At 49.4% G+C, this 27,342-nt stretch overlaps 1 long non-coding RNA gene across 2 annotated transcripts; it reads left to right on the top strand.

Annotated features, from left to right (window-relative positions):
- The first annotated feature begins 902 nt into the window (after positions 1 to 902).
- Positions 903 to 26,006, top strand: LOC123574451 (uncharacterized). 2 transcript variants are annotated; one of them, XR_012416271.1, is made up of 4 exons: positions 903 to 1,016; positions 10,142 to 10,327; positions 10,414 to 10,715; positions 18,350 to 26,006. It is a non-coding gene; the product is annotated as an uncharacterized lncRNA (long non-coding RNA). The 2 variants fall into 2 exon arrangements; XR_006699330.2 differs by lacking the exon at positions 10,142 to 10,327.
- Positions 26,007 to 27,342: the final 1,336 nt, after the last annotated feature.

The raw sequence follows: 27,342 nt of genomic DNA, 5'->3' as shown, positions 1-27,342 counted from the left end.
GAATAAAAATAACGAAAGAACCGCTGAGCGCTTACTCCATGCCGGTTGCTGTGTTAAATGCTATGCTGGCCCCTCATGCAGTCCTCCTACTGGCCCTCGGATGTGGGACTGTCACTGGGTCTCATCGCCAAGAGGAGCTGGAGGGCCAGGCAGGCTGAGTTAGTCGCTAAAGGCACACAAAGCTGGTCAGCGGCGGGGCTGGATTCAAACCTGGATGTCTGACCCCAGAGCCTGAGTTGTCCCTGAGGGAGACCCTGAATCCGCACACAGACAAAGAGATCTGTGGCCTGTTGAACCCTTTCCTGCAGCGTACCCTCTAAGTTCAGGATTAAACTACCTCACTTACTGCTTACCACCGGAGCCATACAGCAGGCATTCTGGTATCAGCTCTATTTACAGGATAGGGACCGGGGGCTCAGAGGAGTTCATTTGCCAGATCACCCAGTGGGGACCCAAGCCAGCTCTGCCTGCAGCCCCGTGGCTGACCTGTCTTTATAGGGGGCCTCCCCTGTCATTTGCTTCTCTGAAGAGCATTTCTCTCCATTTTCTAGAATGAGAAGAGCAGGAAGGCCTGTTTCTGTTGGCTCGGGTGGGCCGTGGGGCGGAGGCCTGGCTGTGTCTTTGCAGTGTGGCTTTGATGCTCCTTGGAGGAAGCAGTGTGCGTGGTGGAGGAGATGGAAGCTTCCAGAAGGGAGGACACCTGAGGCAGTCTGACTGCCCATAAGCCAGGGACACAAATAGTTCTCTGAGGGAGGCCAAGGAAAGAACACAGATGTGGACAGTATTCTGGGGTGGGGACAGTCACCAGAGCTCCCTGGTGCTCTGAGGTCCCTCGAGGGAGGGGGCTGGGGACAGGAAGTCTTGGCCTTGTTTTTGAGTGTCTCTTGTGTCTGTGTTGGGCTGTGTCCCTTGAGGAGCCATGGAGTGGGGACTGGCTCTGTTTGTATCTTCAGCAATGGATCCAGCAGAGAAGATGCCCAGGCTTTCAGACACCCTTGGCCACTCCAGGTTCCCAGGTATGAATCCCTTCCTTCCTCCAGTGCTCAGAACCAGACAGAACCAAGCTGGCTAGCTCTGGCTTACACCTGTTCCTGTCAGTCTTTTGCACCTCCTGGCCCCTGCCCATCTACTCTGGCTCATGGCTGGCGTTGCTCTGGTCGGCTGATGCCTGCACGTCTGATGTGAATAATCTTCCTGGGGTTGGGCACTGATGTGATCCCAGTCCTGGGCAGGAAGGGCTTTTAGTGGGGAGATGGAGGGCCTGGAGGATTCCCAGGGAGCACTGACTGAGGCCTGCATGGGGAGTTGTTGCTGGAGCTGACCTGGGGGCAGTTGTCCCACCTTCCATCTCCGGATAGAGCAGGCAGGGCTTGCCAAGGGGAACAGTCTGTAACCTTCTGGTGTATTTCTGAGAAGAAAGTTGGGCTCCCATGACCCCCTGTAGGTATGGGGTCCAACCCACTTCACAGGGATCAAGTACTAACCAGAGATCCAAGGAATGAGATTACAAAGGTGGACAAGGAGAGGACCTTGGCCAGGGCCTCTGATGTCAGAGACAAAGCAGAGGCTTTATGACAGATGGGTGGGGGACTCAGGCCTCCAGCACTGGAGATAGTACAGGTCCTCAGACTACGCCTGAGGGGGTGTGGGGGTTTGGTGGGATTACGAAGATGTTTACCTGCTTGTATCCTTCCTTCATCCCTCCATCCCTCTATTCACCCATCCCTCAATCTCTCCATCCTTCCATCCCTCTATCCCTCCATCCCTATCCATCCACCCATCCCTTCCTCCATCCCTCTGTCCACTTACCCTTCCATCCCTTTATCCACTCATCCCTCTATCTCTCCATCCATTCATCCATCCCTCCCTCCTTTCACTCTTCTTCCATCCACCCATCTCTCCCTCCATCCTTCTATCCACTCATCCTTTCATCCCACTATTCACTCATCCCCCCGTTCCTCTGTCTACCCATTCCTCCATCCACCCATCACTCCATCCACCCACCCCTCCCTCCATCCCTCTATCCACTCATCCTTTCATCTCCCCATCCATCCCTTCCTCCATCCATCCCTCCTTTTCTCCATCCCTCTATCCATCCACTCATCCCTCCATCCATCCATCCCTCTATCCCTCTGCCTATGCCTCCCTCCATCCCTTCATCCATCCATCCCTCCATCCCTCCACCCAAACATCCGTCTATCCCTCCATCCACCCATCCTTCCCTCCATCCCTCTATCCACCCATCCCTCCATCCCTTTATTCACCCATCCTTCCATCTCCCCATCCATCCATCCATCCATCCATCCATCCATCCATCCATCCATCCATCCATCCATTCTTCCATCCCTCCACCCAAACATCCCTCCATCCCTCCATCCACCCATCTCTCCCTCCATCCCTCTAACCACCCATCCTTCCATCTCCCTATCCATCCACCCATTCATCCAATCCTCCATCCACCTCTCCCTCTCTCCATCCCTCTATCCATCCATCCCTTCCTCCTTCCTTCCCTCCATCCACCCATCCTTCTGTCCCTCTATCCACCCATCCCTCCATCTCTCTATCCATCCATCCCTACATCCTTCCATCTATTCATCCATCCCTCTATCCATTCACACATCCCTCCATCCATCCCTCCCTCTTTCCATCCCTCTATACATCCCTCCCTCTCTCATCCCTCTATACATCCACTCACCCCTCCATCCATCCCCCATCCCTCCATTCATTCATCCATCCTTCCCTCCCTCCTTCCTTCTATCCATCCACGCAGCCCTCCATCCATCTCTCCATTCCTTCCTCCCTCCATTCCTCCCTCCATTCCTCCATCTCTCCCTCCCTCCATCCCTCCACCCCTCCATCCCTCCCTTCATCCATTCACCCTCCATCCCTCCATCCATTCATCCCTCAATTCCTCCCTCCCTCCCTCCTTCTCTCCCTCCCTCCCTCCCTCTCTCCCTCTCTCCCTCCCTCCCTGCCTCATCATTTCATCATTGAGTGCCTGCTACATTCCAGACTCTGAGCTAGACTTTGGGAACAAGAGGTAAACAAAGACATAACCCTTTTTCTCAGCACCTAGAAGGGAGTCAGACAGGAAAACAAATGGTTTTGCTGGAGGGGTGTGTAAAGTAGATGGCTGCTGGGGGCGTGTTCTGCAGTTGTTATAAAGCAGTTCAAGCAGTTGTTATAAAGCAGTCCCCTTGACAGTCACCAAGAATCAGGAGATCAGAGGAGGAGGAGAAGAAAAATCTGAACTAATTATCTCATTTCCCTCTCACATAAATTCTTCTCTGTGTGTGTCACACTGGGTTTCTGTCTCTCTCTGGCACACACATTTGCCAGGGGTCAAGGGAAACTTTACAGAAGAGAAACATTTGAGCAGGGTCCGGAAGGACAGGCAGGCAGGAAGGAAAGGGACGAGCGTTACGGCAGAGGAAGCAGTGGTGCAAAGACACTGTGGCATCAGAGCCAGCGTGGGGAGAGGGTGTTGAGAGGGCAGGCTGGCACCAGGGTGGGCAGGACTTGGGTGCATACTAAGGAGTGAAGGCGTCATCCCCTAGCCCTGGGTTATCGGCGGCTCCCAGCCTCCCTGAATGTGCCTGAAACCACCCACCTGGGCCCCTGTCAGGCTCTCCCTCCCGGGCATCATCCTTGTGCTGTCCACCCTGGCCTGCTACCCTGGAGGCCGGGGTCACGTCCATCCTGAGATAGCGAGGAGGAGGTGAGGGGACAGCTGCTGGGACGGTCTGGAGCTGACTGTCACTGCAGGCAGCAGGCACATGTGGAATCCCAGGGAGGGCCTGGCCGGGACTCATCTCTATTCCTGTCACACTCTCACCCCAGCCACACACAAGTGAGTTCTTCCAAGTGGGTTCATTGTCTCTGCTCGAAAGCTGGGGAGGCATCCTCTGTGTGTGCTCCCTTGCTAGAGGGGGAGCGGCTGGCTCCCCACCTCTGCCAAGCCCTTCTTGTCACTACTGCTGACTTCTTGGCACGGCGGCTCGGCCTTGTTATCATGGGCTTTGTGCTGTCACCTTTTATTACAGAGCCTTCAGAAATTCTCCGAATCGCCTTGTGGCTCACCGGTTATCGCGCTCACCACAGCACGCTCGCTCGCGTGAACCTCTGGGCCTAAACCGCAAGGCAACTCGGGCGCATCAGCGACTTCTGCTCCATCCTGGGGCCCCTTCCCCTCTCCTCCCACAGCCCAGCTGGGCCCACCAAGCTTCTCTTTCCGTCTTTGCTTCTAAATCTTAGAAATGGAAGTGAAGCAGAGCCAGGCGTGGGCGGGCAGGGAGGGCCTGAGGGTCAGAGGAGGCCTGGGGAGCTCTGTCTGGAAGAAAGCTGGGTGTGGGGAGGGGACTGGGGTTGTGACAGGGTTGGGGTGCCTTCCTGAGGCACAGTGGACCTGTTCTTCCAACTGGGTTTCCACTCACTCCAGCCTGTCTAGAAAGCAGGCCTCGGCCTCAGCCAGAGGGCCTCTCAAGAGAGCAAATGTGTGTGGCAGGGAGAGACAGAAACCCAGTATGACACAGACAGAGAAGAATTTATGTGAGAGGGAAATGAGACAATTAGTTCAGATTTTTCTTATCCTCCTCCTCTGATCTCCCGATTCTTGGTGACTGTCATGGGGACTGATTTGTAACAACTACTTAGAAAGTATTTATTGAACAAATAAAGAACCCAGCATTTGACATCCTACTACCTGGAGATCTAGTAGGTTCAGCATGGGTGCCAGGGATTCAAGGCCTGCACTGCTTCCTCCCTGTAGGGTCTGACACGTGAAGCTTCCACACACAGCGAGCACAGTTCAGAGGAGGCAAAGCCTGTATGTTAAAGGCTGGTGGGCACCCGACATCCTTGGAAAAAGAGCACGGCCTCCACGCGAGTGCAGGAAGTGAAAGACGTGTCTCCCCACCCTGAACTGGGCCAGGTCTGGTGGGCTCACAGCTCAGATTAGCAGCTTATCCAGGCGCTCAGTCCCAGCTCATTTCTAAAGCGGGCAGGGGACACCCATACTCTATGAGCAGGGATGCAGCCTGGGGAGAGGAGGAGGAGGCTCCCTCGTCCATGACTGCATCTTTAGAAACACAAGTGCTTCTCCAGTTGAGAGACTTTGGGTATTTTAAGAGAGATGAATACAGTTAGCCAGGTGTGTGCTTGTCACTTAATAATAATTATGATGATCATGATAAAAGTATGACTGTTTGCAGTTTACAAATCACTTTCACACCCACCACCATGTCTGAGCCTCCCATCAACCCCGTGGAGTAGGTGTGCCCATCCTCGTTTTACAAATGAGGAAATGGAGGGGACTTGCTTAAGGTCACAGAGTATGGTGAGACTGGGATCGGGTCTTGCTAGGCTCAAACTCCACCTATGAGATGAGCTGGACTAATGAGCCCCTGAACTGAGAGAAGGAAAAGGGGCAAGAAGGTTTCGAGCTGGGATCGTGATGTAGGAGTGTGGGCTGAGGGGAGTCACAGCCTGCGTGAGTGGGGGGTCTGGTTCTCACTGTTTTCTGTGTCCCCAGAAAAAGGTACGCGTGGGTTTACAGGCAATTTCAGAGGCTCGAAAGTGCTCACCCATTGGGAGGGAGAGAGCCTCAGAAAGTGAAGGAGGACAGTACCAAAGCTGATGGGTGGCTCAGCACTTCCTGACTTCCAGGTGAATTTTTATTTTTCACTTTTTTGAGACAAGGCCTGGCTCTGTTGCCCAGGCTGGAGTGCGGTGACGTGATCATGGCTCACTGCATCCTCCACCTCCAAGGGGCTTGAACCATCCTCCCACTTCAGTCTCCTGAGTAGCCGGGACTACAGGTATCCGCCATCATGCCTGGCTAATTTTTGTGGTTTTTGTAGAGATGGGGTTTTGCCATGTTTCCCAGGCTGGTCTTGAACTCCTGAGCTACAGTGACCTGCCGGCCTCGACCTCCCAAAGTGCTGGGATTACAGGCGTGAGCCACCGCACCCGGCCCCAGGTGAAATTTTTGACCCCACTTATAGTTAAAGCAAGTTCTGAGAAAATGTGATTTTCCCCCTCAAGCTCAACACAAAACATGTGTAATTCAGAAATACCTTGATTCCCTTAACAGTTTGTTCTTAGAAAGTAAGTGGAAGACACTTCTCCAAAAGAGCCATGCAGTGACTGGGGATGATGTTGCCAACAAACGTCCCAATGGTAACTAAATCAAAGCAGTGACCGATAGTTGTGTCATAATGGAGATGGCAGTTGTAGACGTCTATCGTCACGTAAAATATAAAACTGTGCTTCAACTCCTATAGAATGGACGTAAATGTTTACTTCACACTATGATTACAAGAGGGTCCCTGATGCGCAATAAAATCTAAAGATAGACAATAAAATGGACCTCTGCTGTATCATAATTTCAATGTGAACTAATGTACTATCTTTCATAAGGATTAATTAAAATTTTATTTAAGGAGCTTTTTTTTTTTTTTTAAACAATTCTGGAAGCATTCTTGAAGGCATGATTGCCAATATTTGAGAAACAAAAACCATGAAAAAATAGTTGCAGCAGGTGCCTCCTTTTTATTTTAGACGTGTTCCCACAGCGAACGTGCCCTTTCTGTTGTACTTTGCTGCCTTTGGGGCTGGGTCCCAGGGGCAAGCGGGGGAAAGAGTGATACCAATGGCAGTGATGGCACGGGGCAGACCTGCTCCAGGAGGTGGCTGACCTTTAAGTCCTGCCTGCCCCGCCTGACCACCTTGGTAGGGACCGTTACCATCTTTGTTTTTCAGGCAGGAACCCAGGGTGCCCAGAGGCACCTGCCCAAGTCCTCCAGGTTTCAAATGCAGGCCTGTGTCACTCCACAGCCAACACTTTCTACTAAGCCAAGGCCTTTCAGATACTGGCAGAAATCATGGATGGAACAGCAAAAGGCAGAGAGAAATGGGATATTGGCATGAATTAATTGCAGTGAAAATGGAAGTTGTTGGAAAAAGGAGCAACTGTGTTTTTGACCCTTTGAAAGGCAGAAAGGTCAAGGTAGGACAGAGGCAGATGCTCAGGTCCTGGAGTGGGCTCCAGCTTGAGAGGCAGCCATGGGGTGGTGCCGATGCCAGCCATCTTGGAGCTGGGCACCTATTCCCCAGGGACTCCTGCTCAGCTGCTCATCTCTGTCCTTCTGTCCCAGCTTGGCTCTGGGAAGGCCTGGGGCCTAGGAAAGGGAACACTTTTTTTGAGAGCCCAATTGAGTACAAGGTGCCCTGTGGCCCTCTTTGATCCTCACACAGTTCTGCAAGTTCAGTGTTACCAGGTCTGTGTGACAGGTGGGGAATTTGCTAAGTGAGAGGTAACAGGGGCTGTCATGCAGGGCATGGCCTCTGGCCGGAGCAGCTAAAATCCCGAATTTTCTGCTCACTACACCGGAGGCAAGGGGACTTTACCTCTCTGCACTGCGGTTCTTTCTCCAACGTCTAATGAAGTCTTTTTCAAGCATCTGGATCTCGGAGCTCCACCCAGTCCCAGGGGTCCTGTATCTTCTCTCTTTCTCCTTTCACCCCTCAAATCAAGTCCCCTACCCCACATTTCCTTTCCTTTCTCCCTTAAGAAACAACAAACATCTAGGCACATCAAGGGATATCAAAGGGCCTGGTAAATGTAGGTGGGGCCATGCTCTGTCCTAACAGCATCTGGCCTCCGTCTCAGCAATGTTTAGATGCCATGTTACACCCCTACAAAAATGCTGTGAGACAGGCGTTATAACACACTTTACAGAGGAAGAGACTGAGGCTCTGAGGGGACAAGCTTGGGCCAAAGTCACTCAACCAGTTAGTGGCCAAGTTGGGATTCAGACCCAGGGCTCTTTGGTACCACCCTTTTTCCAGAAGCCAGGCAAGTGGCAGGCAGGGCTGCTGGCAGGGGTCAGCAGGCTCTGGGTCCCTTCCCCAAAGCCACGCAGGCATTATTTGATGCTCTCAGACCTACATTCCAAGTGCATCTGATGGGCATCTCAACCTCAGGTTTAATTATGCCTGCCCCTTGAGGAAGTCAGGCAACAACCCCCTTTACAGAAATGTGAGCTCTGCCAGTCTTCAGGTTCACTTCAAACTGCGCGAGCCCTGAGGTAACTTCGTGTTCTTGTTTCTCAGTAATTAAAGTTGCCTGAGTCTGCGTCTGAAGAAGAACTTTCTCCCACCCTTTCTTTCTACTCGTTCCTCTTTCTTATGTTTTTGAGATTTTAAATGCAAAATGCCCAAGATAGCATACATTCTGTCTCCCTTTTCTTCCCTGCCCTTTGTATCTCCGAATCCTTAAATCATATGCTACACCAGCCCGTTTAGCATAAAAAATTAAATTAATTTTCATGCTCCAACTCCAGATGTAAATGCCTTTATTAATAATTTAAAGCACATTTATTTATGCAGTTTGATATTTTTTCAGGTTCAGGGAAGCAATTAAGTTTTGCTCAAGTTGCTGATCAGCACACAGTGTCACCGATGACTCTTTTTCCCTGTCTGCCCCTCTGAGGTGCTGGGGGAGGGGAAGAGTGCAGGCAGAGACTGACAGGGACGCCTCTCCTCACCCTCCAGGCTGCCTCCACCCCGCTTCTGGGAGACAGGTGCTTGCAAAATTGAAAGAGAGCAAATGTATTTGCTCCAGTCCATCTCAAGAAAGGCCAATTTCTTTCTCCAAATTGCCTTGGAAGATTAAACTGGACCTTCAGAGGTCCCGGCCACTTAAAGTTCTTCCTTAGCTAGATCCTTGGGAGACTGTTGTCATCAGTAAGTCACTTTTAACTTTTAACTCGGCAAGCGATTTCTCATCTATTAAGGGCTTGGCTACCTGTGGGTGAGAGGAGCTGGCTCGACTGCTTAGGAGCTGGTGAGCTGGAGAAATTTGCTGCAGTGCTGTTCATCTCCGTTTCCTTATCTGAGAAATGAAAGAGTGATTTTACCTGAACAAGGCTGTTGTGAAGATCGAACCGCAGGATAATATACACAAAAATCCCTTGTGATCTACCTGCCCCCTCCCTGCGGTGGCCTCACGCTTTCCCTACCTCATGCCTTTGCTTGGACTGCACCTGCCCCTGTCATGCTGATCCTTCTCAGCTTCCTAGGCAGCTCCTCCCTGTGCTGTGCAATGAAAATGTTTTACATTCCCCCATGGTTTGGTACTACTTGGAGGGCTTTTGCATAACCTGATACGATTTTCTTCTCAGAAACAATATTTTAAAGAGAGGATTCCCAAGAGGTGTGACTCCCTGGGGACAGATTAGAACTCAGACATGTTCTCTGGATCCCTGGTCAACTATACTAACCCAACACATGCACCACTGGGCCCCTGTGCACCAGGACTGTGTGTGATGCCATGGGGCAACAGGAGTGGGGGCCCACCTGGATGACCAGGGCCATCTGTCTGCCAGGGCCTCTTGGTCTAGGGGGACAAAGAGATAGTGGTTCCCTGCTCTTCTCCGCATGGGCTGTGTGTTGAGAAAGACGCTGAGAAACAGAGCTGGAGTCCAGAATGCAGGATCAAGCCTGGCAGTGAGACCTCAAGCAAGTCTCATCCATGCGGGCTGCAGTTCCCACCTATGTTCGCTGACAGACTAGAACTCGGACTACGCTTAGTCTCCCTCTTCCTCGTCCCCACCTCTCAATTTCACCTCCTGGATTTCACGTCTCTGGAACCAATCGCTTGTCCGTCTCTGACTGTTATCTCCTTGCTCTAAGGCACCATCGTCTCTCCTGGTAACCACTCATAGACCCTGACAGATGTCCTGGGAGATATGCACCCACGTGGCTGCCGGGTCATCTTCTAAAAGCTCAAGCACGTCGAAGAGCTCCAAGGTCTCCTTGTAGCCTCAGGATCGAGGCCCAATGCTTTCCCATGTCTTACAGCCCACCGCCTATGTAGTGGGGCCCTTGCTGACAGCCCCAGTTCCAAGTTCTTCCATCACTCCTCACTGCTTCTGCTTCTAAACCCACCCAGCCTTTCCCCAGTTTCTAGAACACACCATGTACCTTCCTACAGGCTGTTCCTTCTGTTGTGTCTCCTCCTCCTTCTAACCCTCCCCTTGCCTGTTCAATGCCAGATCATTGTTCCTTCCTCAGGGACCCTCTGGAATCCAACAGTTCTCCTTTCAAATGCTCTTGTGCCACCCTGTCTTGTCTTCCACAGCCCACAGTGTATGCCCAGTCTGGGATTCCATACTGACTTCTGTGATGGTGGGCCGGATGGCTGTGTTCTCACTGGAGTGTCAGACTGCTTCTTCTTGTTTTTGAGACAGAGTCTTACTCTGTCATCCACACTGGAGTGCAGTGGCATGATTATAGCTCATGGCAACCTCCACCTCCCCAGGCTCAGGTGATCCTCCCACCTCGGCCTCCTGAGTAGCTGGGACTACAGGCATGTACCACCATGCCCAGCTAATATGTTTGTATTTTCTCTAGAGAAGGGGTTTCATCATGTTGTCCAGGCTGGTCTCAAATTCCTGGGTTCAAGTGGTCCTCCTGCCTCGGCCTCCCAAAGTGCTGGGATTACAAGCATGAGCTGTTGTACCCAGTTATGGAATGCCAGGCTTCTGCCTGCCTCATCATATGCCCAGCACCTCACCGAACGAGTGGCACATAGCAGGTGCCGAATGTGTACACAGCTGTGTAGCTGGATGGAGAGCACTGCCCACGAAGAAATGACAACTCTGAACGCCTTCCTGTGAGATGGCTCCATTGGCTGGACTCTCTGGCGCACCTCGGTGAGTGCTTTCGGTCATGGCTGCACATCATGGCCATTTATAGCAGGGGTAGGAGCAGGGAGGCTGTTGCAGGTTAGGGGCTATGCGGGCTGGGAGCAGAAGAAATGGCTATAGCCTCATCTTGAGCATGGGAGGCAGCTTGTGCTTTGGAAACAGCATTGGACCGGATGGGAATCGGGAGAGCTGGAGTTTGCTTTGGCTTCTACGCCTTTGAGCGGCCTCTCTTACTCTCAGTTTTGTCTTGTCGCACTGGGGAGAATCTCTACTTTCCACAGTCAGTATGGAAGTTCCATATAACATCACACTCCAAAGGGCTTGTCCTGGCGTTTTTTTCCTTCCCTGTCTTCCCGGCCCCCTCCTCTTCCCCTCCCATGATTGCTATCCAGGTGAAGTGAGGGGACCTGTGAGGCCCTATGCAGGGCAACAGCCGGAGACAGGCTGGAAAGCTCATTTTGCTTTTGTCACCTTCTTGACGCTCAATGCTATGAGAGATTATCTTACTGATTTATTCATTTACTTGCCTCCCCCAAGTAGTGTATCAACTCTGAGAGCAGGGAGCTTGCTCGGCTTAGTCACCTCTATCTCTGGCACTAGCGGAGTCTCTAGCTTGCCCTCAATACTTGCTTTGAAGATGGAAGTGAGAGAGAGGCAACAAGGAGCCCTGGACACAGGAAGGGTGAGGGATAAAGAAGGAAGAGTATGGGAGTTGGAGCTGCCCCAGGCTGAGAAGGGTCCCAGGGCCATGCCCAAGGCAGGCTTGATATTTACTGTGGAGAAGATGGGGGTCCCCAGAGGCTGGGAGAAGAGATAACTCACAGAGCTGCTCCATGCAACTGGAGTCTAGACAATGGCGGCAGAGCATGCAGGGTCTGGTGAAAGTAGGGACTTTGGAGCAGACAGGCCCGGCTGACCTGGATTCCAGCTCTTGCTGTCGCCCTCTGGGTGCCTTTAGGTGAGCCAGCCAGCCTCTTTGAGCTTGAGTTTCCTCCTAGGAGGCATAAGAGAACTAAAGTTGGGTTGGTTTGTCTGTGATCCCTGTCCCCCTCCCTTCTAGAAAAGCCCTCTGAGGGAAGAGCCATGTGGAGGGTTGGGTGGCCTGGTTTCTAAGGCAGGCAAACCTGTTTTTACTGAGCCAATTTTGGGGTGGTCGCCTAATGGGTCTTAAAGCAATTTCCGATGGACCTTTAAAGCTTCCTGGGAGGAAACGAGACGGAGGGCTTTTTCCTGTGGGAGAGATGAGATGGGCGACAGTGGGGGCATGGAGAGGCTTGGTGGGAGGAGCGTGGAGAAGGCATGTGAGGTACGGGGCAGGGGGAGCCACAGCCTCCTAACCTGTCCCTCGAGCTGGGTCCCCAGTGGGGCTGTGTCCCTGGGGAAGGCTGGCCCAAAATCTGAGTCCCAGGTTGGCTCCCCACCAGGGGTTGGTCACATCAGCCTGCCTGCCCCCAACCACCCTGAACCTCATATGAATGGGAATTCCACACAGGCTTCCCAAACTAAACTCTGCTGTCCCAAGTGGACATCCCCACAAGATACTCTAGACACTGGGGAGCCTGGGGAACACCGGGGCCCAGGGCACCTCCAGCTGGGCTAGGAGTGGATGGACCCCACCATTAACAGGTGAAATGTGGGGTGTTGAGCAAGTGGATGGATGACACCTGCTTTCTAGGTGTCTCAGTCAGTTCAGGCTGCTGTAAAGGAATAACATAAACCAGAAATAAGGTGCTTAGACGACACCTTATTTCTCGCAGCTCTGGAGGCTGGAGATGAGGGTGCCAGCATGGCTGGGCTCTGGTGAGGCCCTCTTCCTGCCCGTGTCCTCACGTGGCTTTCCCTGGTCTGTGCAGGCAGAGAGTGCACCCTTATCTCTTTTTCTTCTTCTAAGGACACTGATCCTATCATGTGGGCTCTACCCTCACGACCTCATCTGAACCCAGCTACTTCCTGGAGTCCTCGCCACCTAACGCCATCCCTTTGGGGGTTAGGGTTTCAACATAAGAATCTGGGGAAGACACGAACACGCAGTCCAGAACACTGGGTTTATTGAGAGTGTGGTGTTCAGTAGCTTGCAGTTGTCATCCAGAAAGTTCTGTGCCCTTGAGGACTGAGTGACCTTGGGCAGGACATAGCACCTCACTGAGCTTCTTCTGAAAAATGGGGGCAATGGTATAGTATCTACCTTGTACAGTTATCATAAGAATGAAATGAGACCAAATTGTAAAGTATTTAATAGGCAGAAAACACAGGAAGAAATAGTTCTCTGCTCCCCCACTTTCTCCCCAGCCCCCTAAAGGCTGCGGGGTGAGGGGCAGGGCAGCTTGAGCCCCTTCTGTGTCTTGGCTCCTTTCCCCCGAGGGCTGGCTCTGCAGACTCCACAGGCCCTCTGCCTGCCTCGCCCGCCTGGAATAGCAGCCGCCAAAGTGTTGACGTGCCTCTGACATCCCTCCACTCAAGGAACCGCCAACTGATGGTGGCTGGGGACATGTGCTGAGCTTCCCTCTCATCGCATGACTGTCACACAGTGGCAGGCACTCAGAGAGCTCCCAGCCAGCTGGGTGGGCTCCAGGGAGCAGTCCCTCCCTCTGACAGGGCGAGAGACTGGTTTGCACAGGGCCTGAGCCAGGGAGGCTGGGGCTCCCCAAGCTTTGGCCTGTGCAGACCAGCTGGGTGAGTTAAACCCCTGCAAGCGCCCAGTCTTGCCCTACATTCTTATGTGGGGCACACAGCTAGAAATACCTAGGAACATAAGGTGACAGGGCTGAAGTGGGGAGAGGGTATCACTAAGCCCATAAAGTTTAATAAGTGCCTCATTGTCCATATGGAGAAACCGAGGCCCACAGAGAAAGGCTTTGTCCAAGGTTGCACAGTGCAAAGGCCAGGCCAGAACTCAGATTTATTTCTTCAACAAATGTGATTCAGAATGACCTGCAGACTGGGCATTTTCTGGGACTAGGGATGTCAGAACCCCGATTTCTGGGGTCTGTCTCTGAAGGATGCTGTTCCGCATCTTTCATACAGCTTTAGGGTCACATGTAGATATGGGTTCTGAGGGCCACACGATTTTGTGATGTGAGTGACTTGGACGCATGGTTGTCTGTATCAGTTCTCTGAAGGGCTCCTAGCCCCCTAATTCCACCCTGGCCACGCACAGTCCGGGCCTGCTCCAGGTCGCAGCTGTAAATCTGCGGACTCAGGGACCCAGTCTGAGCTTTGCCAGGGCCTGCCTCTTGTGCTCCTCTGTCACTTGCAATCTCTCTTGAAAAGCACAGACAGTGCTTGAGGGAACTGGATGGGCCCCTCTGACACCACCAGTAAGCTGATGATCAATGCTGCTTGGGATGGTTTAGCAAACCACTTCGCATTTTCCAAGACCTGAACTCCTTGGCTCATTTACTGAGTCACTTAAGCCTCTCTATTGTGTAAGATTTAGGGATTTGGGATGGCCTGGGGCCATTTTACATCTCCATCATTCCTGTTAAGCCCTGCTTGTTCCCTTTCCAAAAGGTGGGGCCCGACAGCCTGATGTCTCCAGGAAGCCTGCAGGAAACCTGCACCATGGCAGCTCTTATAGCTCCAGCCCAGGGCCACGGGCTGGCTGGCTCCTACAGTGGGGCAATGACAGTGGGGTCCTGGATTGCCCTTTTGCTTGCAGAAGCTAATTGTCTAGAACTGAGCACAGCACTGTGCTAGGAGTGTGGGGGATGGAGTTTGGAGCTAAATAAGACTGGCCTCCCTGAATTAATTCTGAGTTAATTTTTGAGATGGACCCCTCCCCAAACTGGAGGTGTACTGGCAAACATTTAACAACTAACTTTCCCTAAGGAAAAAAAAATGTAGTATTTGTCAATTCCCATAGTATAAATATTCTCACCATGGCTGATTCCAAGACACCAATATGACATCTTGGGAAGGGATGCATAGACTCAGGTCTCAAGAGTGGATGAAAGCCACTGGCTCCAGCATACCACTGACCCAAACTCACCACACTGCAAAATGCACAAAAATCTGGCCTCTAGATAGGAGAGCAATATCTCCTGACTGAGCTTCCTGGAGAGGCTGCAAGGAGCAAGGTGTTTTTGGTTTGGTCCTTGAGGAAGGCACAGTGTTTCCACTGATGGAGCAGTGGAGGGAGGTTCTTCAGCAGGAAAGAGCGCCAGAACCAAGGCAGGAAGCACAGAAACATCTGCATGTCTGAGGACCAGAGTCCTCTGGCAAGAACAGAGAGGCCACATGACAGAAGGGCCTTATAAACTGCCATGGATTTTGTCCTTCATCCGGTCTGTGGTGGGGAAGCCAATGATGCATCTTATGCAGGTGAATGACACTGTGAGATTAGTTTCATTTCTTTAATGCTGACTTTATCATTTTTTAAAGATTTTTTTTCTAAAAAGTTCTGTATGTTCATTACAAAAACAAATCAAGCTATGCATCAAAGTACACAAAGATGCCTTTTCAACAGGTAAACATCTTCCCAGCCTTCCTCTATATATACACACAGACAAAAAGTTAGATGGATATAGTAGAAATAAAATAAATAAAGATTTTAAAAGAGGAAAAAAGACAGAGAAACAAGAATTAACTAGTCTATTGTCTTTCACTGGGTATGGTCAAGGCTGTGTGCAATGCTTGGAGCTCTGGGAGCTGTCTTGTAACCACAAGGAAAGGCAGCCGACAGACTGAGGGTAGCAGAGCAGAAAGATGGAGATAATCTGAGTTTTGGTGATGTAAGGTAGCTGCTGGCCTTCACATACAGACCACCGTGTGATAACTTTGGTTGTCACATGTATGCTTTTCCTACCTACCTAGACTCTAAATTCTCAAGACTCAAAACTGAGTAATAATGAAACCAGTCAGTGGGATATAAGGGCAAGGGCTTGGGCTTTGGAGTTGAACAAAGCTGCCTTTGCATTACAGCTCTGTGAGGGGGAGTTACTTAATCCTTTGATGCCTCATTTTTTAAAATCTCTGAAATGGCAACAATAAACCTGCTTCCAGAGATGTGGTGAGCATTGCATTAGATTGCATATGTAAGGTTTCTACCACAATGCCTAGGACAGGAGGGACTCAGAAAATGACATATACATGATTACATATGGATGGATCTGAGAAAATACGAAGTATGCCACTGAGTGAAAACATGACATGGTACTTTTATTTCTTCAGTCTTTTTAGCACAAACTAGACAGACTATGAGAATTAGAGTTCTAGCTCTGAAACTTATGGGCAGATTAATTTGGGGCAAGTTCTTTTACTTCTCTAAGTTTCAGTTTCTTCAGCTGTTACACTGAGACAAGAATATTTGAAGATTAAATAAGGCCATGCCCAAAGCACTTGCAACACGGTAGGCTCTCAATAGACACTAGTTTCCTTCTTCATGCTCTGCTCCTTCACAACACATAAGACATAAACACATGTTCCGTGAACACATGCTCTCTCTCTCTCACACATACACATACCTAGAACACACCCACACAAATCGACATGCACAGACACATGGACCCACACATGTGCAGACACACAGATACACAACTTTCCAGCCCCAGAACCTGCCAGGAGGTTTTAGAAGTAGCTGTTGTTGTGTCTGTCTGCAAGACCTGTTTACAGGGCCATCTTGAACTCTTTTCCCCAAATGCAGGATCTTCAAACAATGAGCACTGTTGCTTAAAGGAAAACTACTCCTGGGGGAAAATACTTTAAATGTAATTATGTCTGAAACGCACATCTAGTAAATAACTAGACATGCACTGCTTTGAATATAAAATGTCACATTTTTGCAGATGGGACAGACAAATTTTGGCAGTCAGAGGAAGTCAGGAGAGAGAAACGAAAGAAGAAACCACACACTTCCTTTTTATTTACCTGGTGTAATTGGGCCTGGCCCCGGGGCATGCGGTTGGGAGGGCCCTGAGGGCTGGCTTTGGCTGAGACACAGGTGCAGGGAAGGTGAGAAGCAGGCTGAGGGGCACAGAGAGGGAGTCTGTGTCTCGATTTCCTTTCATGTTTATGTCTTTTGTGTCCTTTCCCACCGTCGTCATCCTGGCCTCAGTCTTTGTTGAGTCTTCCTTGGGCCGCATCCTCACTAGTTTCCCCCAATTGCATTCTTTCCTCCTCTGACCTGTTCTGTGTAATGTCACTTGTAATGTCATTTGTTCCCTGAAATGTCACTTTCTCTTGCCACTCTTGCTCAAAAACCTCCCTATTTCTCCCATTTGTGTCTTTGCTTCCTTGGCTTCTCAGTGGAACGAAACAGTCTTTTCACCAGAACTCCCCAGCATGCAATTGGGCAGTGCAGTTTCCATGGTCTCCAGAGAAGCCTGGTCCTAGAAACCATGAAGTCCAGCCTTAAGCCACAAAGCTACAGTCCTGTCTCTTTCAAAGCCCGGAAGACCTTGTTCATTGCACGACCTGGACCACTCTCCTGACCTACCTTGCACTCTTCTTCCCAACCTGTCTCTTCTCTACTGATTTTTCTTTCTGTTTCACCTACCTTGGCTACTGGGACTGGTTCCTCTCCTCTATTTACCCAGCTTTGACCTTTGGTTTTCCTCCTAGCAGGAGGTTTGGATTTTCCCTCTGGCCAGGCTTTCATTCCTTTATCTACTAAGTACTTATACAGGACTTACTGGTGCCAGCCTATATTCATGGAGGCACGAAGAGTGTCTCCTATCTGGAAGAAGAAGTCATTAGACAATTCACTGAGAACTCACTCTGTGTGTGTGTGCGTGTGTCTGTGTGTGTTGAAGGGAAGTGTGTTGGGTTGGTTGGGGGTAGTAAGCTGCACAGAGGAATAAATTGTTGTCCTTGAACTCTGGCAACTAACCAGAGGTCAGCCAATAGTACTTTATACTTAATTGATTTATCAGATTAAGCTTTAATGGAGCAGGGAGGAAGTAGGAGCAAGCCAGGAAGCCATTACAATGGAAGAGATTGTACTCAAGAATTCCATTTGATCTTCAAACAACCCCAAGAAGGAGGGGTTTTCCCCGTTTTCCACCCAGGGAAGCAGGCTCAGAGAGGCCAGCTGACTTTCCTAAGGTCACTCAGTTGGCAGTAGAGGGTCCTGGCAGCCTGATGGCATTGTTGGGTGCACTCCTGAGGCCACACTGATCCCAGGGCAGGGAAGAATGCCAGGCACCCCTGGTCAATGTCGCTTCCTGATCAGCCTTCTAAAGATCATCCAGAGCTGCAAGTCCCTTCCACAGGTTGATTAAAGCTGCCTCTTTGCTCTGGAAACCATCCACATTCTCTCACTGGCACATCTTCCTGGCTTCTCTTCACCTTGGCCCTGGGGGCGGAAGGGGAGCAGCTGAGTTGTCATCTGAGCTTGCATCTTCCAGGGCAGCAGAGGAAAAGGACATTGATTTATCATCAAAAAGGCGAAGGAGGATGCCGTGGGGAGGAAGCTGGTCGGCAGGGGTGGGTGGGCGATAAGAGAGAACTAGAAAGAATAAAAAGAATCCCTAAGCCTTAAAAACAGAGCCTGCCCTCTGATTCCTGGGTAGGCGTGGGCTGAAAATCTTTCATGTAAAACTGAAGCGGAATCACGAATGAGGAGAAATCATCTTGGGGCTTGGGTGTGCCTTACAGGACTGAATTAAATTTAAAATGTATTGATTTCCCCCGCTGATTAACAGGCCTGGCACGCGAGAAGGGCGGCAGCCCAGTAAGCAGCTGGCACCGCTGCCCCAGCCCACCAGCGTCCCCTGCTGCATCCCACGTCACCTCGAGTGCTGGCAATTTTCTAATTAGCCCGATGGGTTATGATTCGAAGCCGGAAGAGCCAATTAGCAGGAGTCTCCTTTGACCTCCAGTTTGGGGTGATATGAGACGAGGTAATGACTTCAGACAGAGGGAGGGAAAAAACAAAACTAAAAATAAAAATAGAAAATATCAAGAGCAAAGACCTAAATCTTTTTGGTTCCCTGATTAATAACCCTGTCATGCCGATCACAAGCTCTAAACAGCAATGCTGGTTGCAGCTGAATTTTTTATACTTTCTATTAATCTTTAATGATAGCTTGGTCACCTAGTCTCTTTTATCTTGTCAGATAAATGTATGGTTAACAGGATAATGAGATTTCTAAAGCCCCATTCCAGCTCCCAGCTATCGAGTGCAGGCGGTGACCTCTGACCCCTGGCAGACAGCAGCACCAGGGCGCTCGTAATTGGTAGGTGTGCTGGGAATGCATTGGAAGCTGACTGATGGTTTAAACTTTGATTTGAGGTCAGCAGGGTCACCGAGCTCTGGAAGACCAGCCTGGTTTTATTACCAGCTGCCTCTGATGGGGATATAATTAGATTTAGCTATCGCTTTATTAATAAGTAATCGCTTCCCCCACCGCTGTGGGTGGGCAAATGTATTCCTTGGATAATTTGAGGACACTAGTCTGGCTTTATTAATAAGAATATATCATGCGTATTTGGCCAGGGGCAGACACCCATCTGGATTTCTGGACTTTGCAGGAACTTTATTATTTTTACTCATTTGCAGTATTGAATACATCAATACATCGGAAGGCTGTGCCTTCCGAAATCTATCCTTGCCTCAGGGACCTCTAACTTTCTGATGTCATAGGGGACCTTTGTTTTGGTCTGTTTCCAATGACTTAAGAGTAAAAAGTATAAAAATAATTTCATCCAGCCATCTACTCATCCATTCACTCATCCGTCTATCCACTCGTCTGTCATCCCTTTATCTACTCAATCATGAGAGCACAGACAGTCCCCAACTAACAATGGTTCGACTTACGATTTTTCAACTTGAGGATGGTGCAAAAGTGATATGTATTCAGTAGAAACTGTACTTTGAGTACCCATACAACCATTCTATTTTTCACTTTTAGTACAAAATTCAGGAAATTACATAAGATATTCAACACTTTATTTTGAAATCTGCTTTCTATTAGGTCATTTTGCCCAACTGTAGGCTAATGTAGGTGTTCTGAGCATGTTTTGGATAGGGTAGGCTAAGTTCTGATGTTTGGTAGGTCAGGTGTGTTAAATGCATTTTCAACTTATGACATTTTCAGCGTACATTGGGTTTATCAGGACATAACCCCATTGTAAGTTGAGGAGCATCTGTACTTGCTAAATGCTAGTTACAACCTTAGATGAAGGGGTTTAACATTCTTAAACCCCTTAGGAGACCCAAAGACCTAACTCCTGCCTTAAGAGATTTACAAGCAGAGAAGTAGCTAAAATTCAAGGCAGGGTGAGTTAAGAGCCATAAAAAGAGGATTCACAAAATTCTAGACTATGAATGGGAAGTGTTGAGCATTGGACCTGATGTTGCCAGTGACTGCTGCTATCACACAGGGTGCAGCAAGGAGGCACGGCTGGGGCTGCACACTCCATGGAGCTGGTGGGAGTCCCGCCCTTTCTGAGTTGCAGTGGGAGCTCCCTGGGTGTAGCTGTGGCCACCCTCCCAGGCGTGGGACCCAGCATCCCTGCAGCCTACACCCTCAGGGACCCAGGAAGGCCCTTCCCTGTCCCTGCAGGCTCAGGGGTATCTGCTTCCACTGCTTGGACTCTCTCCTCTCCTGGTGCCTGCTCTGATCTCGGAGTGGGGCCAAGCCCTGGTACCATGAACGGCCATGGGAAGCAGACAGATTCCTGGGTGGAAGGAGGCAGGTCCCCAGTCAGGCCCTTCCTTCAGGCCAGGGAGGGCCTGAAGGCTGGGGGCTAGGCTGTCAGTCACATTGGAGAGGGGACCTGTGACGCCTCCTGCAGGCCCATCCATGGCTGCCCATGGACCAATTGGCATGCACTTCCTCCCCTCTGAGGTTCGTGAAAGCCCCGGGCTCAGCCAGAGCAGGGCAGAGGATGGAGAGATGGGATGACCAGCTGCAGATAGGAGCTACCCTCTCTGCTGAGAGCTTCAGAGACCTGCAGAGATGTCTGAATGACCTGTCTGCAGAGAGGAGCCAACCCCTCCAGGGCCTCCTCTCTGCTGAAAACTGAACACACAATGAAATGACCTACCTACGGAGAGGAGCTACCCACTGCGGGTCTCCTCTGAGCTGTTCTAACACTAAATAAAGCTCCTCTTCATCTTCACCCTTCACTTGTCTGCGTACCTCATTCTTCCTGGACACAGGATGAGAACTTGGACAAAGGCACCACTGGCCACAGAGGTTTCCAGGAAGAAAATTGACAACTCAAAGAGCCTGTAACTCTGACACATTGAAAATGTTCATATTTTGGCAATAGTTACGAGCTTCAGTAAAGGGCTGGGAAACAGGAAAGTGGACCTGAAGGCTGAGAAGGTTCCTGAAATATTTAAAAATTTGACAGTTTTCCCCAAGCATCCCAAGATAGAAAATTAAGAAAGTGCAGTGGGGAAGGAAGAGAAACAAAATTTAAGAGGAAGAGAATTAAAGAAAGATTAGTCATTAGACCTAGACTCTAAAAATAATTAAACAACTATTTATTGAATGTCTACTACATGAAAGGCATGTCCTACCCATTTTCCCATTTACCTAAAGATAGTCCCAATATAAAAACTGCAGTTCCAATGTTCACTACTCCAATATCACATGTATGCTGTGAAATACTGCAATCTTATTTTTTTTTTATTAAATACCACCATCTATGTATTTTTCATAAATTTGAAAATTGCTATGCCTGGCCACTCTTCTCCAAGTGGTGACTCAGGGATTTAGCTCCTGCTATTGTAATATGTGCCTAGAGACTTAAACGCCCCATTACAATTTTTAGTTGAATACAGCAATGCTCTTTTTAAAAATGATTCTGGTTGGGCGCAGTGGTTCACGCCTGTAATCCCAGCACTTTAGGAGGCCAAGGTGGGTGGATCACCTGAGGTCAGGAGTTCGCGACCAGCCTGGCCAACATGGTGAAACCCCGTCTCTACTAAAAATACAAAAATTAGCTAGGCATGGTGGTGCGCACCTGTAGTCCCAGCTACTTGGGAAGCTGAGGCAGAAGAATCACTCCACCTGGGAGGTAGAGGCTGCAGTGAGCTGAGATCGTACCATTGCAGTCCAGCCTGGGCAACAAGAGTGAAACTCTGCCTCAAAAAAAAAAAAAAAAAAAAAAAAAAGATTCCAACCACATTTCTACCACATTTTTGTCTAATCTAAGACACTATTATTGTATGTTCCACGAAAAATAAAAAGCACTGCTAATGACACTGTGACATGCTATTGGCTGTAATATACATTCTGATTTCACAATGTCAGATTGTGAAATGTGTCTTACAGTTGATAAGATACAGGAGGTTAAACCTTCCCTGGATATGTTGTTGTAATTCCCATTTCTCAGGATTCCTTGGGAGATGATTCATAAGAACATGTTTTTTTATATCTATTGGCCATTTGTCCTCCAGAGTCTGCTAAGCTTAGATCCACTTCCCAAAGTCTCTGATGGCATCTCCTTCAAAATGAGGATAGAGAGGGTGGTGATGCAGAGATGCGGGACAGAGGAAAGGAAGGTCCCAGGACTGATCTCCTACTCTTGCCTACATGGACCCTGCCCCCCTCTCTTGCTCCCCTCCCCTTTCTTCCTCCAGGGCCACACCCATTCTCCTAGGGCCTGACCCTCTCTCCAGGAATAACTTGTCTTTATGACCTCTCTCAGATGGGATGATGTGTAAGGGGAAACAGTAGAAGAAGGTTTGGTTAAGTTAACAAGCCGTTTTTTTTTTGGTTGTTGTAACCACTCTTGGCTATTAATTCTCAGTCCTTTGGTGAATGTCCAGGTGAAGCTGGAAAGGTGTGTATAGACATATACCACAGATCCTATCTGATATTCACCCACAGAAGTGGTTCCATTTTAAGGGCCCTTCTAGTAATTCCATTTATGGAGTACCTGAGAGGCATTGAGTACCATCTTGCCATCTTTGTCAGTCAAGATAGGCTGAGTTGTGCTGCAGTAACAAGCCCCAAATTCCCAGTGACTTAACCTAATGATAGTTCATTTATCACTACTGCAAGGTCCAATGTGGGTACTGCTGTCGGATAGCTCTCCTGGGCACCTCTCCTCCAAGTGGTGACTCAGGGATCTAGTTTCTTTTTACATAGCTTAGGCTCTGCTAACCCTTAGCAGGGCCTCAGTATTTCTAGGGCCTCAGTATTTCCAAATCCTCCTCGAGGTCTTCAGCTGCCCAGTCAATGGGCAAGGTGCATCTAAAAAGGGGAGTTTATTGAGGTTTTAGGGGCAAGGCCTGGAAGTAGCAAATCTCCCTTCCACCACACCACATTTTTTGACCAGAGCTAGTCAAATAATCCCACGTAGAGGCACATGAAATGTTTGGGTGAACATTTAGTGTTATCTCATTCTCATCAAAAAAGCCCTAAACAGGGAAGTGGAATAATGTTGCTAACTCAGAATAATGTTCTTTTACTTATACCATAGGCCTATAATCTGCTGTGGGGACAAAAACAAACAAACAAACAAACAAACAAAATAATGCTGAGAGAAACACACACACACACACACTCACACAAATAAATAGCTCTGAGATCCCACAATTATTTTTTCTTTGTAACTTTTTAGAGTTATTGATTGCCTTAAAATGTAGATAAAAGATTCATATGGAAGCAAGAGGCACTGGGTTTGAGTCCCATCTTCATCACTGCTAACTTAGGATGGATTTTAGGCAGTCACTTCCCCTCTCTGAACTTCAGGATTCTCCTCAGTGGAACACTATGTAAATAGAGATAGGATTTCCTGACTCTATACTGGGACAGCGACAAATTCAGGTGTATCTATTGAGTCCACGGGACACTTGTTTTGGCATCAGGACCACACTGGAAGATTGGGCTGAATAGCACTGTATGAGTTTCCTATTGCTGCTATAACAAATTACCACCAGTTTCGTGGCTTAAAGCAACACACATTTATTCTCTTAAGTGCTGGAGGTCAGATGTTCAAAATGAGTCTCACAGGGCTAATATCAAGGTGTCAACAGAGGTGCTTCCCTCTGAGGGCTCCAGAGGAGAACCTGTTCCTTGGCTCTTCTACCATCTAAGGTGGCTGGCAGCATTCCTTGGCTCCTGGCCACATCTCTCCAGTGTCTTCTTTTGATGTCACATTGCCATCCTCTGTTCTGCAGTCAAGTCTCTCTCTTTGAAGGATATCTGTGATTACAGGTAGAGTCTTCCTGGATAATTCAGGACAATCACCTGTTCTTGAAATTCTTAATTTGATCACATCTGCAAAGTCCCTTTTGCCATATAAGGCGACACTCGTGAATTCTGGAGATTAGGATGTGGATATCCTTGGGGGCCATTATTCAGCCTACCTCAGGGACAGACTGAGACAGTGAGAGGAAATTTAGACACTTTTTTTGGAGTAGAGGGTAAAGGGCAGGAAACCCAGCACAATCTGTCTAATCTGGCCTCACTCTTGAAGCCTTTGAGAGGAGACACAGTAGCGAAAGCCCAAGGGCCTGGGAGAGGATAGGCCTGGATTTGCATTTCTTCTCTGTTAGCTACCAGCTGTGTGGCCTTAGGCAAGTTAGTTTACCTTCCTGAGTCTGTTTTTTAAATCAAGGAAAGTCATACCTAACTTTCATGGCTGCTGTAAAGATGAACAATAACCCATGAAAACTGTTTGGCACAGTGCCTGGCACCTAGCAACACCCGGTGGCTACAAGTATTACCATAAACTCCCTATCCGGTACCTTTGTGAGTGAACGAGAGCATCGATGGGGGAGGTGCTGGCAGAGTGGAGATGCCAGCAGGGACCCTCATCAGCAAGGCGTGGAGGCAGGTCACATCCAGCAGTGAGGATGGCTCCATCATTTCTGAGCAGGGAATCCTGTGAAGGGCCTGACTGTAACTGTCCAGAGCTACCGAGGCAGAACCTGTGAACGGGAGGCATTGTCTGCAAAAAACAGGGACAGGAGGAGCTTGAAAGAGGGAGTCTTCTGGAGCAAAGTCCCAGCACCCACTCCCCCACTGGCTCCATTTTTAGGAAACTGCGATCAGGACCGCAGAGCAATGCTGGGGCAAAGACCTAGTGCTGGGCTCAACGTTCATAAACTGTAAAAGTCTCTCATCCACCTCCTGCTGGTGTATTCCTGCCATGCTCTAGACTTCTCTTCGGCTGAGAACAAATCTCCAGCAAAATATTTAAGAGAGTGGGCTCTGGAGCCTGTCTGCTTCCTTTTTTTTTTTTTGGTTGTTTGTTTTTTTGAGATAGATCTCACTCTGTCACCCAGGCTGGAGTGCAGCGGTGCAATCTCGGCTCAGTGCAACTTCCACCTCCTGGGTTCAAGCAATTCTGCCTCAGCCTTCCAAGTAGCTGGGATTACAGGCACCCGCCACTATGCCTAGCTAATTTTTGTATTTTTAGTAGAGATGGGGTTTCACCATGTTGGCAGGGCTGGTCTCGAACTCCTGACCTCAAGTGATCCTCCCACTTTGGCCTCCCAAAGTGCTGGGATTACAGGCATGAGTCACCGTGCTCAGCCTATCTGATTACATTTAATTCACAGCTCTGCCATTTACTAGACCTATGACTTGAGAAAGCTACTTAGCCTCTCCATGCCTCAGTTCCCCACCTGTGAATTGTAATGACAGCCATCTCCTAGGATCATTGTGAAGACTCTGAGTATGAACACAGAAAATAGGAGGGGTGTTTCAGGGCCCTGTGACCCCCTAGCTCACAGGCTCCGTACACTCCCCACCCACACCAACGCCCGAGGAGATGGGTGAGTCACATCCAAGTCATCACCTAAATGAACCAACTTCCAGATCAGTTTATTATCAAAACACAGTATAAATGTTGTTTTTATGCTCAATAAACAGTTCCTCAGCTCTGCAAAATGAAATATTCCTTTCATTATGAAACGGAGAAGCCATTTATCCCGTGTCTTAAGTGGTATAGATAAACTGCACAGCAGCCAGCGGAGGGATAATGACACTGTTTATTTTCACTAGCTCAGGAAGGGCTGACACAGTATGTACGCCGGGGAAGCGAGCGCGGCTCCTGGAAGGGGACTCGAAAATCCGTCATTCTCGCCAAGAACAAGGTGCTAGGCATCTGTTTTTGGGCTCCACTTGCCAGGCCTGGGGAAGGTGGAAGAAATGTCGGGATTCCACCTGGCATCTGGAGGAGCCAATGCTGAGCCGAAGCTGGAGACGGAGCCACCTCCGGGGAGTGAGTCGATGGACCCCCGAGGCGGCATGACACTGGCCATGGTGCTGCCGGAGATGGCCAACACGCCACTTGGGCACAAACCTTCACACAACTTTAGAGCTTAAAAGCTGCTCCTCCCCATGTCAGTGTGAGAGGACTCGGTGGAGAGCCTGAGAATCTGGTCCAAGGTCAGGCAAGTCCTCAATACCCTGGTCCTTGGTTGGCTCCTTTTTGTAATGGGGAGAATGGGGCCTGCCTTGCCCACTATGTGATTGAGTGAGAAAGCATGTGCATAAATATTTTAAGGTATTCAGTTCTGCACAGATATATTTTGTAGAGCTCTGATTTTTTTGGAGAGGAAACAGAATTCCAGAAAGAGTCAATGGCTCATGTGAGATCCCAGGTCAGGCCTGGGTCTCTTAAGTCCCTGTCATGAGCTCTTTCTAGCAATGTATTCCTTTGGATTCCACATTGTGTCTGGAAAGGCAGGGCACCGTCTAAATGTGCATTGTACAACTCTAGGTGGATGAGGAGGGCTATTCACGTGGCCCATGCCATGGATGAGACCCACTGGGGTGGTGCAGTGCACAGCCTGCACAGCTGGAGAGAGAGGCCCTGCTGAAGGCCTCAGCTAAGAAACAAATGTGTTTCTAAGGAAGAGAGGACACACTGACCCATGATACTTCAGTATGAATTAGTTTTTCACTTCCTTGGTGGAAAATAGCAATTGACAGAGATAGAATCCAGGACATTGTGTTGTGTTGGGATTCAAGATTGGAAAACTCCAAAATTTGGGACTCAGCCTGAGTTGAGGGCTGTGTGTTGCTGAGGGGCATGTCAACCCTAAGAACACCGGAAATAGGGCAGAGAAGTTGTCAAGAACTGACAGGAGGAAGTGGTGAGTGCTGATGGCAGATGGGAGCTTTTCCCAGAAGACAGCCATGAGCAAATCACTTTGGGGCTCATTTGATGTGGTTAGGACCTGTGTCCCCTCCAAATCTCATGGTAAAATGTGGTCCCCAAGGTTGGAGGTGGGGCCTGGTGGGAGGTGATTCGGTCATGGGGGCGGGTCCCTCATCAATGTCTTGGTGCCATCCTTGTGGTAATGAGTGAGTTCTCATGGTGAGTCCACATGAAATATGGTTGTTTAAAAGAGCCTGGCACCTCCTCCCTTTCTCTCCTGCTCCCTGTCTCACCCTGTGACACACTGGCTTCCCCTTTGCCTTCTGCCATGATTGGGAGAAGCTTCCTGAAACTTCACCACAAACAGATGCCAGCACTATGCTTCCTGGACATCCTGCAGGACCATGAGCTAAATAAACCTCTTTTCTTCATGAATTATCCAGTCTCAGGTATTCCTGTATAGCAATGCAAATGGACTAACACAGCATTGTTTTTATCTGAACAATGGGCTTAATAATATCTTGCCATTCTGATGAGCAAAAGCTGGACTAGAAGAACTCTGCAGGGCTGATCCAGTCCCAGAGTAACCTCTGAGTTGTGCTGGGCACCCTTCCTCATAGCA

Source organism: Macaca fascicularis, chromosome 7 (genome assembly GCF_037993035.2).
Source record: "Macaca fascicularis isolate 582-1 chromosome 7, T2T-MFA8v1.1".
NCBI lineage: Eukaryota > Metazoa > Chordata > Mammalia > Primates > Cercopithecidae > Macaca > Macaca fascicularis.
This window is presented reverse-complemented; position numbering and strand designations above follow the sequence as displayed.